This window comes from Chiloscyllium punctatum, chromosome 28, assembly GCF_047496795.1.
Source record: "Chiloscyllium punctatum isolate Juve2018m chromosome 28, sChiPun1.3, whole genome shotgun sequence".
Taxonomy (NCBI): domain Eukaryota; kingdom Metazoa; phylum Chordata; class Chondrichthyes; order Orectolobiformes; family Hemiscylliidae; genus Chiloscyllium; species Chiloscyllium punctatum.
The window spans coordinates 74,100,816-74,115,700 of NC_092766.1; positions in this window are offsets into that span (position 1 = coordinate 74,100,816).

Consider the following 14,885-nt stretch of genomic DNA (forward strand, 5'->3'; position numbering starts at 1 on the left):
CTCGCCACTAATGCTGCATGACCTACTGAGGGTTTTTCGAACATTATCTGCTCTTGTAAGTGCGTGTTTAGAAAGAAAGTGGTTTGGGGGGGGTGGGGGAGTGTGAAACTCTTCCAAACATGCTGCACAGAATTGCAATTACATAATTAACCCGAGGGAAGTGTCCATTTATCTCTTTCCCATAACTCAGGATCTTTCTCTCTGCCTCAGATAAATAATATTTGGAGGAAGTTCGCAATCAAAGTCGCTGATTTACAGCATCTGGTGCAATGGGGGTTGCCAATGAGAGAGAGTTGCAGAGTCCATCGGTACTTCCTTCCCCTCACATTGCCCGAAAGTGGAGGGAAATTGCTGAATACTGCGCCAATCGAGACAGCTTAGTCAAAGGAGTAGGGGGTGAAAAGCACTGGCCCGTGAACAAGGAGGCAGAACGGAAACGAAAGTTTGTTGAATCTCTTTGTTGCTCTGAAGTCAAGGAGCTGGGTGGGATGTAGTTTACTTTGAGCGACTCTCAGCTGGTTTACTGTTGGAAATGAAAGCGTGTCACTGCTTCGTTTGTCATGGGGCACAATTGTCGCTTTGGAGCTTGTGTTAAACTGGTCCTTGTTTCAAGCCACCATTGTGCCTTGGTTGTTTGCTTTCACTTTTGCCAGGTCACCTTATCAGGTTTTCAATAAAAAATGGCAGTTCATGAGGTTAGACTTCTGGAAATATGTCTGTGCTTTGTGATCAGAGGTGTCATTGTAGCGAGCATGCCACAGCAACGCACGTGATGGAAGCGAAACAAGTATTTCAGCATGTTTGCCACATAATTCCATTATGAATGAATCCTCCATCTGGATATGTGCACAATTCTGGATGTGACACTTTAGGAGGCGGCCACGTGATGTGATTGCAGGCAGTGCTAAACTGATTGATGTGAATGGTGCCGTGTATGAGGAACGTCGGCAATGAAGGTCGATTGGAAAGTTAGGATTGTTCTCCTTGGAGACCCGAAGGCTGAATGCCGAGTTGATTGAAACTTATCAAGTCATGAGGGGTCGAGATAGAGGAAAGAAGTTTGCGAAAATGATCCCACAACTGCAAGGATTCGGAACGAATAGGCAGAGATTTAAATTCAATAAGAATGAAAAATAACGTGAGGATGAACGTTTTCACACAGGACATAATTAGGATTTGCACATCAGTATCTGATGGAGACAAACAGTCAGGTTCAATCGAGTTATTGAAAAAAGAATTCGATGTTTATTCTAGAAGCAATAATGTCCAACTTACAGTAAGAAGGCAAGGGAATGATATCAAAGGAGACATGCGTTTCCTCACTGTGGAGAGCCAGCTCAGCTAAGGTGGACTGTGACATATTTGTGCTTCTGAGTAAAATCACAATTCGTATTTTGTTAGACAAGCGGTTATTGTGACATAGCCTGGACATATCTGGACAACAGAATATGACACAATATGTACATGTCACAAGAAGGATGGCACTTTCTGAATTAGCGTGGGGAAATTCTGCACGGTGTGCTGCCCGTCCAACAGAGCATATCATGCCAGAGTGAGAGAGACAGAGAAGGACAAATGGTCAATCGGACCTTTGACAGCTCGGGAGTTACAAATAAAATTGATGAGAGTGGAAAAACTGTTGATTTGTTTTGGTTTGAACTGGTTACTGGAAGCAGTGAGCTGGAGTAGGTACAGGCCAAGGCTGTTGAGATCTGAATACAGGACATGCAAATACAAATTGCAACGCAGCGGAGAGCATTGTTGTGTTGACTTTGGGTTGATGCACCTAACAAGCTTTCACTTAGGCACGCTGTCACAGAAGATTATAGGTCAGTATCTCTCAGCGTTGTGATGTAACGAGGCAAATATCACCATTACGTTGCAGGAAATTGCTTTTTGAAACGTGAGAGCAGCCTGTAATTAATAGACGTTATGGAAGCTACTATTCTCATCAATAATTCCATTCTATCTCAATGTGTTTCTTTACTTCCTTGCCAAATTACCTGTCATTGTGCCTGCACTGAGGCTGCTTTGCTCCTTCTGCGTTTCTCTAACAGATGTGACCCAACTGCACTGACGTATCTCCTGACAGACTTTTCCACTTCACATCTGCTTGCCCCAACTTTGCTATCTGATGCCATTCCCCTTGTTTAGGTTTTTACCACTCGTCCTAGATACCGCCTTCCCTCCTCCAAACTAAGGTCGAAAATCATTCACGCTATAATCACTGCAACGCGGGGTGGGGGGTGGTTAGTGGGGGTGTTGGTGAAGGGGGCTTTTACTCTGATGTCGTTCATTACTCCTGTCTCATTTCACATTGCCAGCTGCCGTGGTCTCTCGCTGAGTCTGGAAAGCACCGTTCAAATAAACTGCTGCAACATTTGCCAATCTGAAAAAAAAATCAGAATTGGATTCGAAAAGCTCAGCATCTGTGGAGTGGAATTACAGGACACATTTAAGATACACAAGTCCGCCTGGCCACAGATGCTTGCAGACGTTCTGAAATTTTCCATCAATTTCTGTTTTTAAGCCATGATTTACACCATCCGCTGTTCATTCATTTTGTCTCTGCCAAAATGATAGAACATAGTACATAGAACATAGAATATAGAACAGTACAGCACAGAACAGGCCTTTGAGGCCACGATGTTGTGCGACCATTGATACTCATGTAAGGTAAACCTAACGTACGAACCCTCAAATTTCTGTGACCATATGCATGTCCAGCGGTCCCTTAAATATCCCCAATGACCTCTCTTCCACAACTGCTACTGGCAACGCATTTCATGCTCCCAGAACTGTCTGCGTAAAGAACCCGCCTTTGACATCCCCTCTATACTTTCCACGAAACATCTTAAAACTATTACCCCTCGTGTTAACAATTTCTGCCCTGTGAAAAAGAACTCTGACTATCAACTCTATCCATGCCTCTCATTATCTTGTCCACCTCAATGAGGTCCCCTCTCTTCCTTCTTTTACCAATGAAAATGTCCGAGCTCAGTCAACCTCCCTTCGTAAGATAAGCTCTCCAGTCCAGGCAGCATCCTGGTAAAACTCCTCTGAACCCTCTCGAAAGCATCACAACTTTCCTGCAACATGCCGACCAGAACGGGACACAGTACTCCAAATGCGGTCTAACCAAAGTTTTATAGAGCTGCAACAAGATCTCACGGCTCTTAAATTCAATCCCCCTGTTAATGAAAGCCAAAACACCATATGCTTTCTTAACATCCCTGTTCACCTGGGTGGCAACTTTAAGAGATCTATGTACCTGCACACCAAGATCCTGCTGTTCTTCCACACTGCCAAGAATCATGTCTTTAATCTTGTACTCAACTTTGAAGTTCAAACTTGCAAAGTGCATCACTTTGCATTTATCCAGTTTGAACTCCATCTACCACCTCTCAGCCCATCTCTGCATCCTGTTAATGTCACATTGCAGCCTACAACAGTCCTCTATATTGTCAACGACACCTCCAACCTTTGTGTGATCTGCAAACTTGCTAAGCCATCCGAAAATCTCCTCATGCAAGTTATTAAAAAAATTTACAAAGAGTAGAGGCCCAAGAACAGAGCACTGTGGACCACCACTCACCACCGACTTCCAGGCAGAATACTTTCCTTCCACTACCACTCGCTGTTTTCTGTCGCCAGCCACTTCTGTATCCAGACAGCGAAATTTCCCTGTAGCTAATTCCTCCTGACCTTCTGAACGAGCCTACCATGGGGAACCTTATCAAATGACTTGCTGAAGTTCATATACACCACACCCACCGCTCAACCCTCATCAAATTGTCTAGTAACATCCTCAAAGAACTCAATAAGATTTGTGACGCATGACCTGACACTCACAAATCCGTGCTGACTGCATTTAATCAAGCCATGCTCTTCCAGATGATCATAAATCCTACCCCTCAGAATCCTTTCTAATACCTTGCAGACGACAGACGTGAGACTGATTGGTCTGTAATTGCCGAGGATTTCCCTATTTCCTTTTTTGAAGAGAGAAATTACATTTGCCTCCCTCCAGTCCTCAGGTACGACTCTGGTGCAGAGCGAGGATGCAAAGATCTTTGCAAACGGCGAAGCAATCACATTTCTCGCTTCCCAAAGCAGCCGAAGACAAATCCGGTCTGGCCCAGACGACTTGTCAATATTAATGTTTGTCAAAATTTCCAGCACATCAGCTTCCTCAATCTCTATCCATTCCAGCATGCTTACCTGTTCCTCAATGGTTTCATTCACTTCAACGCCCTTGTCTTTCGTAAAGACAGAAGCAAAAAACTATTTAGGGCTTCCACTACTTCCTCAGACTCTGTACACACGTTCCCTATGCTATACCTGATCGGCCCTACACTTTCTTTGATCATTCTTATTCCTGACATATATGTAAAATGCCTTTCGATTCTCCCTAATCCTTCCTGCCAACCCTTTTTCATGCCATCTCCCTGCTCTCCTCAGACCATTTTTCAGGTCCTTCCGCGCCTGCCTGTAATCCACGAGAGCTGAGCAAGACCCTTGCTTCCTCCACCTTATGTAAGCTGCCTTTCTTTTGATGAAAAGCTCCTCCGCTCTCGTCATCCAAGGTTCCTTTATCTTACTCCTTCTTGCCTGTCTCAGAGGAACACATTTATGCATCGCACGCAACAACTGTTTCTTAAAGAGTCTCGGCATGTTTATAGTGCCCTTTCCATGGAACAATTTCTCCCAGTCCATGCTTCCCAACTCATGTCTGATAGCATCATAGTTTCCTTTTCCCCAATTAAATATCCTCCCATTTTGCCTGCTTCTCTCCTTCTCCATAAAATGCTCTCCCACCGCAAGATCTGACACCTGACCCGAATCATTGCCGAGCCCCAACTCCAAATTGGCCTCTCCCCCCGTCGGCCTGTATTGAGTTAGCAGGCCCTCCTGAACACAACTTACAAACACAGCTCCTTCGAAAAACATCTGCTCGAAGGAGGTTCCCATCAATATTGGTAAAGTTAAAGTCACCCATTACAACAACCCTACTACATTCACACTTTTCCAAACTCTGCCCACCTATGCTTTCTTCAATCTCCCTGCTGCTATTGGGGTGCCTGAAGTAAACTGCTAATGAGGTGACTGCTCCCTCATCGTTCCTAATTTGCACCCATACTGACTCCGTAGGCAAACCCTCCTCGACAAAAGTAACTTCTGCAGCTGTGATGCCCTGTCTGATTAGCATCCCTCCTCTTTTCCCCCTCCTTATTCTTTTTAAATGTTCTAAACCCTGGAACATCCAGCAACCATTCCTGCCCTTGAGAAACCCACGTCTCTGTTATGATCAAAGCACCAGCTACTGATCCATGCTCTAAGCTCATCACTTTGTATTCCTGATACTCCTTGCATTAAAGCAAACACACTTTAAACGATCCCTTGGTTCTTTGCCAGGAAATTCTTTCCAACTGGCTGAGCTACCTCTTCCTTTTGCCTAATCTCTATCAGCTTTAACCCTGGTATCTAGCTCAGTTTCGCACCCCCCTCCAATACTAGTTTAAACCCTCCTGAACCACTCGAGCAAGCCTTCCAAATGATGTAGCCAAAGATTTTCTTAAATGTTTTAAATATGGCTTTGATGGACCGAGCAGATTCCACCAGCCCGCTGATGCACACTGCGTCTTCCCGCTGCTTGGTTTTCCTCTTGGCAACATGCCCTACAGCTGCACAGTTCATAAACTGACTAAATTACTGCATTACTTTAGTTTGGTAATCACGAATGAGATTGACTGAACTATTTCGAAAAGCAACGTAAACTGACAAATTACGGGATATTAAAATGGGAACCAGAAGTGAAAGAGAGAAAAGCGAATGATAGTATTCAGAGTAGCCTGGAATGACGGTGCTCAAGACTCAGGAAATGTTACCATTCACAAGCATACGACAATGATGAATATATCTGTTCGGAGAAAAAACTTGAGTGCAAGCCGATTGTAGCATCTTGGTCTGAAAGTCTTGCTGTAATTGCCTTATTTTCAATGAGCACACACATGGAGATCAATGCAGTAATGGTCTACTAAACTGGAGAAGGAAATCCTTGCCTTCCAGGTTACTTGGGGGACGTTTGCTGCACCCCAGCAATTCATCCCACTTCCCCCGTGAGCACATGAGTAAAATTATTCAATGTACTGTGCCCAAAACCCAGAGTTCAGACAATATTCTGGAAACCAAACTCTGTTCTTTTTCATTTCAATAACACTAGGGAGAAATATCTGCTGTTCTGCGCAATTTAATTAACTGAGGCGGAAATAAGGCTTGCACACATGACGAGTTTTAGACAGGTTAAAGCATGTGCACTATTAATCCAGTGTGATATGCACACGTTCGAATCCCACTCTCGTCGATGTTGTAAGCAATTTCCCATTGTGCCATTTTTTCATTGCATCTTAGCTGTCTGGCCTAAATTGGAGCTGGAATGTTTCTCAATTGAGGCAACAGTAACGTCTAAATTAAGAAAAGAACCTGTCGCCAAAAGACTGTTGAAAAATTGACTGAACTGGGATAATGAAAGGAACACGATTATCCTTTCCAACTCAAGTTACTGTGCACTTGCCAGAGATGAGAAGCTAGGAATTTCGAAATGGATTTTTAATAAGTATTTCGTCAGATGAAACTTGCATCAGAGTTGGTCGAAGTGGTTCATTTTGGTGGGAAGAGCACAGAGACAGCACAAAATAATGGGGATATTTCTGTCGGGGTAGGAGGCGGTCCAGGGGCACAGAGGACTTCTTGTGAATGCACAACACAAAACTTGCCAATGTAGGTTCCGTTCCATCTCTCCCTTTCCCATTGCTCTCATTAATGGTCAATGATGGATATGACGGGAAGACAAACAAAAGAAGTGGCAAGCACTCTCTTCATGCACACACTTGATATAACGCATTGACCTGCTAAACAAACAGGAGGTCAGCATGTTAACTGCAGGTCCTGAACATTGAAAGATAAATCAATAACCGCTGATTAGTAAAGCGTAAAAATGAAAATGACTTAAAAGTACTTTATTGGCATGTCATTAGCAAGAGATTAGTTCAAACACCCGGACAGAAGAAGATAACATATTTTAAGGTGAACGAGGTGATCAAATAGTTTTCAAATTGAGATCTATTGTGATCATTTTACATCATGAAGAAATTCAACTGCATGAATAGAAACCAAATTTTCGCTCAGGAAAAAAAAACCCTTGATTTCCTCACAATCGTTACCTTTGTTAAGTAGCAGTTGCACAGTATGAATTCTATTCTGGATTTATTTTCTCGCAAATGTATTATTTATTATCACTTGCTTACTTTGGATTGACTGCAATATTCAAATGCTAAACAAGGTTCAGGAAAAAAGATGGTTTAGAACGTATGTTTGGGTCGTGATTAAAAATAGGATTGGGTTCTCATACGCCAGTCACTGGGTACAAAGTCAATAGCGCAGCTACTCTCTGGTTCCTGTAATGCAATTGATGAGTGCGTGGTATTTCTATGATGGTACACAAACGTGTGAGCTGCCAAGACGAGGAACTCCAACCTCAGTTGGTGCAGTTTTTATTCATATGGAACAGGGAACATTGGGACGCCATGTTGGAAATTCCAAATTCAGCTGGAGCAGCGGACATTGACATGGAGCAGAAACCATTGGAACAAAAGTCTGCGATTTACAAAATCACTTGGAGCAGCTTCTCCTGACATGTTGCAAGGAGCTTTGGGACATCAGGCTTGGGAGTATATGCAGCAGTTTTATTCTGAAGCAAAATAATTTTTGGCAGCTCAGATGTGAATTGTTTGACAAAGAATCGTTTCAAGGAAAACTTAACTTCTTTAGTCTATTAAGAAAAGTCCTTCTCGTGATCGAACTTGTGATAGAGCATTGATGTACAGCGAACCCGCGCCAATGTTTCAGTTCTCTGACTTTTCTTATATAGACGATTGTGATCTGGGTTAAAATGCAGGAAGTGCTTTTTACTCGTTTCATTTTATTCAGTTTCCTGCGAATTCGCACAGGTGGTTAGAGTAATCTAAAGCTCCGAAAATTAGCGGGAATATTCAATGTTGTGCTTAGACTGGAGCTAACCTCGAGTTATGTTGGAAAAGAATCACTGGTGACATCATTGATTGGCTGAATAGAATCGAGAGATTGAACATCCGCTTCCTCAGGCTGAATGTGTTCCTTTTGCCAGACAAACTCACTGGGGACCATTGAAGTGAAGTTGGGACAGTGATTATCTTTGCTGGTAAGTCACCTTGTGAATGTTGTAATAATTGCTTATGGCCATGTAACAGAACAACTTTCCAGCATGTAAGCATAAATCAAGCATTTTGACAATGGCACAAAGAATACTTGAGCACATCTGACTATAAATCAGGTGACTGTAATTTCAACTGTTGGTTCAAACTCAAATGGGAGCATTATTGAACTTCCAAACAAATGTTTCCCATTGCATTGACGCAGAGTTGGTATTACAAATTTTCATCAGCATAAATGAGAATTTTTTCACTGTCTCCAATCAGTAAATGTTACTGAGAACATCAGAATAGACATCACTCAACAGCAGGCTGTGGTGCAACAGGTTTATTTGGAAGCACAATCTTTCGAAGAGCGCCTTCTTCATCAGGTGGTTGAAATTGCACTCCGAAAGCTAATGTTTCAAAATAAAATTGTTGGACCATGGTCTGGTGTTGTTTGATTTCTAACTTTGTTCACCCCAATCTAACACCGGCAAGTTCAAGTCATGGCAACCATCTAAGTCAAGAAATGTTAGCTTAAAGTGGAGAGGATTTTCAAGAAAATCGCTGATGTCGAAAAAGGCATCAAGTTTGTGCAGAAAGCCAATCACCCGATGAAGGAGCTGCACTATGAAAACGAATTCTTCCAAATAAACCTGCTGGACAATAACCTGGTGATATGTGATTTTTTTTTAAACGTTGCCCACCCCAGTTCAACACCGTCACCTCCAAGTCATGAACAACAGAGTCAATGTCCCAGCAGTGTCAGAGCAGGGAAGCTGACATTGTCTCACAAGTTGCCCCCTTTCCTTTTCCCAAGCATACCGACCCAATCACTGCAGCTTCTGGGAATGGGAAGCAAATGAAACAAATAAGAGAAAGTGAGAACTGCAGATGCTGGAGATCAGAGCTGAAAACGTGCTGATGGAAAAGCGCAGCAGGTCATGCAGCATCCAAGGAGCAGGAGATTCGATGATTTGGGCATGTGCCTTTCTTCAGGAATGTGGAAATTGTGCCAAGCAGGCTAAGGTAAAAGGTAGGGACGAGGGACTTGGGGGAGGGGCGTTGGAAATGCGATAGGTGGAAGGAGGTTAAGGTGAGGGTGACAGGCCAGAGTGGGGGTGGGGGCGGAGAAGTCAGGAAGAAGATTGCAGGTAAGAAATGTGGTACTGAGTTCGAGGATTGGGACTGGGACAAGGTGGGGGGAGGGGAAATGGGGAAACTGTAGAAAACGGAGTTCATCCCTTGTGGCTGGAGGGTTCCTGGGCGGAAGATGAGGCGCTCTTCCTCCAGCCGTCGCGTGTTGCTATTGTCTGGCGATGGAGGAGTTCAAGGACCTGCATGTCCTTGGTGGAGTGGGTGGGGGAGTTGAAGTGCTGAGTCACGGGGTGGTTGGGTTGGTTGGTCCGGGGGGCCCAGAGGTGTCCTCTGAAACGTTCTGCAAGCATCTCACACTGCACCGACTGAGCTAACCAAGCACGGTGCACTGTGGATTAGTTTGCTATTACATTGCGAGCATCATTCATCAGCAATTTGTAAGGATCCAGTTCATTCCTCCTAATCACAAAAACATCATTCACACCTTTCACATCAGTTATTCCTTCAAAGCATTGCAATCTATTCAGCAATTGTTCCGGGATTTAAGGTTCAACCTAAATATCTTCATATTTTTAACCTCACTTTTAGGTCACTGAAGTGATTTCCAGTCACTCTGGCAGACAGTAAATCAGTCGGGAAATTACCTAAGGAAACCCAATCATTTCCGTTTACAGTGTTGGGAATTTCCCATCTGCTGACGAGACAGGGTCATCACAATCAACACTTTCTTTGTTCTTTCTACCTAAAACCTTCATCACTTCTTATTTTCAAGTCAGGAGTTTTATTTATAACACGTTCCAAGAACTGGAGCAACATTCCAATATCCTGAAGGCGTTTCCAATTTAAAACGGAAGTTTTGCTCCTTTCACACGGAAAGAGCTGTTACTAAGGAAGGAGTTTCCACGATTTGTTTCCCATGGCTTGGCAGAAAGCCGCTGATTGAAGCTGAAGTGGCCGCTTTCTGTTGGCATCGGTGGCTTGGAGAAAGTGATGTCGTATTCTGCTGCGTGAAAACGTCTCACTCCCTGCGGACTTGGGGTGAATCATGGATGAGTTTTCGCGGTTTCAATGTCGATACATAGTCGGCGTTAATGCTTGTGCTGAAATATTTGAGGCTTTATGCCTTGGGTGGGCTCGAACCACCATTTCATCCAACTGCGCTGACCATTTGAGACACAGAAACTGGCAACGCAGATATCCAAAAGCAAAGGTATCGACGGGATATGAGGATACGTCGGACAGCAGGAACTTGCGTTGTTTTCAGAGACAGTTGCGGATGTTGATGATTTTATCACTGAGAGAGTAAGGACACTGAGGAGCTGCAAACACTCAAATTAAAATGCATCCACACATGCGCAGTTCTCTCACATACATCTCCACATAGTAGCTCACTGACGATGCTGGTATTGGAAGCCAGGACGCGATGGAGACTGATGCTTAAAAAAAGTCCAGTGTATTAGACCGCTCGACCACGCTACCACACAAAAACCAGCGCTCAGATTTGTTATGACTCGTGCTTCAGCATCGATTAACTTCAGGCACTCAGACCTCGTAAATTTTGTAATGAACTTGGCGTAGTTTAAGAAGAAAGACCAAAGAAAATCCACAGACAAACAACAGGCCCTTCATCCATTCAAGCCTGAGCAGAACCAAATCTACAGTTTAAACCTGTCATACAATTCCTAAGCATCTGTATCCCTCTGCTCCCCAACTACTCATGCATCTGTGCAGATGCATCTTAATTGAATCTACCATGATTACCTCTCCCATCTCTGCTGGGAACGCGTTCCAGACACCCACTACCCGCTGTGTCAAGTTGTTGCCGCGTGTATCCCTCTTAAACCTTTCACCTCTCACCTTGAAAGCATGGCCTCTCGGTATTTAATCCTTCAACCTGCGAAATAAACCATTTCTCTATCTACCCTGTCTGTAACCTTCATGATTTTGTAAACCTCAAGCGGACTCCCTCAAACTCGTATTTTCTAATGAAAAAAAACAAACCTACTCAACCTCTCTTCCTGGACTGCACCTTCCATAAGAGGCAACATCCACCCAAACGTTTTATGCACCCTCTCCAAAGCGTCCACATCCTTTTGGTAATGTGGCGAGCAGAAATGTACACAGTATTCCAAGTGCGGCCAGACCAATGTCTTATTCAATTTTCACATAACTTGCCACCCATTTTATTCAATACCCTATCTAATGAAGGCAAGCAGACTATATGCCTGCTTGACCACTCTATCCACCTGAGCATCAACCTTCAGTGTACAATGGACCCGCACTCACAGATCTCTCTGACCATCAACTTTTTTCCCAAAGCTCATCCGTTCATTGTAAAACTCGATCTAGAATTAGACTGACCGAAATGCGTCACCTCACATGTGTCTGTGTTGAACTCCAGCTCCACTTTTCCGCCCAACTTTCCAGTTTCTCTATATCCTCCTGTATTCTTTAAAGTCCCTTATACTTTCTGCTCGTCCAGAAATCTTCGTGTCATCTGCAAACTTTCTGATCATTCCAACAGTGCTCTCTTCCAGATCATTTATGTATATCACAAACAACAGTGGCCACAACACTGACCCCTGTGGAGCACTACTGGTCATCTTTCTCCATTTCTAGAAACTCCCTTCAACTGCCACTCTCTGTCTCCTATTGCTCAACCAATTCTTTATCCACCTGTCTAGAACACCCTGCACACCATGTTATTTTATGTTCTGTATTCAGTTACCATGAGGAACCTTATCTAACTACTTACTGTAGTGCATGTATATGACATCAACAGCCTTTCCTTCATCTATCAACTTGGTCACTTCTCGAAAAACTCTATTAAGTTGGAAAATCACGAACTCCGCCGCAAAAAACCATTTTGCCTCTCACTGATATGCCCATTTTTTTCTAAATAAGAACAGATCTTATCCCTCAGTACCTTCTACAGCAACTTTCCCAACACTGATGTCAGGCCCATTGGTCTGTAGTTATCCGGAATATCCCTCCAATCCTCCTTGTACAGAGGACAATATGAGCAACGTTCCAGTCACCTGTGTTTAAGGATGCCACGAAGGTATCTTTCAAGGACCCAGCTATTTCCTCTCTCGAATCACTCAGGAACCAGGGATAGATACCATCCATTCCTGGGGATTTGTCCACATGAATTACACCTAGCCTGCCCAACACAGCTTCTTTACTTATGTTCAACACGATCCAGACTAATTAATGTCTTACTCTAGACTCAACATTCATCATGTTCCTCTCCTCAGTGAACACTGATGCAAAATAAATATTGAGAATCTTACCCACTCTCTCAGATTCGACGTACAGCCTTCCTTCATTTTCCTTTTGTGGACCAATCCTTTCTCTCGTTAACCGCTTGCTTCTTATATATGAATAATAGGCTTTAGGATTCTTCTTAATTCTGCAAGCGTGAAGTTGTTTCATCACCTCTTTTAACCCCTTTGATGCCTCTTACTCTTCTCATGTTCCTCCAGGGACTATTCTGTTCTTAGCTGCCGAGGCGTTATGTATGCTTCCCTTTTCCTCTTGGCGAGTCGTACAATTGTTCTGTCATCAACGGTTCACGAATATTGCCTTTCAAATCCTTTGCCTTCAACGGGACATGCCTATCCTGCACGATATTTAACCTATCTTTGAAAGCCTGCTACATATGAACTGTGGACTTTCATACAAATAGCTGTATCCAATCCACATTTCCGACCTCTTGCATAATTTTGAAATAATTAGCTTTGGCCCAGTTTAGTACTCTTTCCTCAGGACCACTCTCATCTTTGTCAATGAGTATTCTAAAACTTACAGAATATTGGACACTTCCCAAAATAAGTCACCCACGCCAACTGTTCTTTCCCGCCCTGGCTTATTCCCCAATATCAGTTCCAATATGCCCTATTCCCTCGTCGGACTATTGATATACCGCTCCCGAAAACTCACCTGGAGGCTTCTTACAAATGGTCTCCCATCCAGACCACTGACACTAACAGTATCCCGGTCAATGTTGGGAAAAGGGAAATCACCAATCACCACTAAATTATTGCCTCTACGTCTTTCCATGAACTGATTAACTACTTTTTCTTACACCTCACGCTCACTGTAAACAGCCCCAAAAACCTAATCTCACCCTTCTTATTTCACTGTTCAAAATCCATAGTGTCTCACGACACAATCCCTACATGGTGTCCTCCTTTCGCACAGCCATGATATCATGCCTGACCAACAATGCAAATCCTTCCCCTTTTAGTTTTCTCCCTGTCCCGTCTGAAGCGTCGATATGCAAGAACATTTGGTTGCCAACCATGCCCTTCCTTCAACGAAATCTCTATGATCGCAATAACGTCATATTCCCAGGCACTAACCTAAGCCCTAAGTTCATTTGTCCATACTCCTGCATGAAAGCAGGTGCATTTCAGGCCACCAGTTCTTTTGCATTCGTCTGCTCTCTGCCTACTCTTCCCATTATTAATGTATCTTCCTGATTCTTACAGTTTCCAGTTTCCACCTCACTGCCGACTTGTTTTCTCTTATGGTTCCCAGCCCCCTGCCACATTAGTATAATACCTCCCCAACAGCAGTAGCAAAAACTCCCGAATGGACATTCGTTCCCGTCTGGTTCAGATGTAGATCGTCAATTTCTTATCGTCCCACATTCCCCAGAACTGGTGGCAAAGTCCAACAAATCTGAAACACGCCCTGCAGCACCATTCCTCAAGTCACGTGTTCATTGTGCCTTTTTAAAATTCATTTCTACGCTGGCAGTCACGTGGCACCGGCAGTAATCCCGAGATTAATACCTTTGAGGTCCTCCTCTTTAATTTCTCTCCTAGCTCCCTGAATTCTCCCTGCAGGTCCTCATCTCGTTTTTTTCCGTTGGTGCCTGTATGCACCAAGACAACTGGCTGTTCACGATCCCCTTTTCGAATGTTCTTCAGCCGATGGGTGACATCCCTGACCTGAGCACCTGGGAGGCAACATAACTCCTCTGAACTGCTGATGCTCCACAGTGAGTCCATCCGCAGCTCCAGAGTGGCCATGCGGTCAAACAAGTGCTGCAGCTGGACACATTTCTTGCAAGTGTCAGTGTAGAAAACCTTTCTAAGGATTTGCAAGGTTTGCCGTGCTTGGACATGAGAACGAAACTGAATAGCCTTCGTCAGATTCCCAGGAGCCTCAGGGCTGAGAGATGGCCTCACAGAAGCTAATAAAATGATGAGGAAGACAGACAGAGTAAATTAGTCAGTGAGCACTTTTTCACTAGACTCGCGAGTTCAAATCTACATAGCATACGTTTAATGTGAGAGGGGAAATATTTAAAAGGGATGCGAGGGACACATGTTTTTTCACACAGAATTTTTGTGTGTGTGGAATGAATTGCCTCATTTAGTGGCAGAGGCCGGTGCTCTCTCAACGTTTCAAAGGCATCTGAATGGGTGTAGGACAGGAAGACTTTGGAGAGATAAGGCACAAATATTGGCAGATATGTATGAATTAATTTCGGTTATCTGTTCAGCAAGGGCAAGTTGGATCGCGGGATTTGTTTCCATGCTCGAC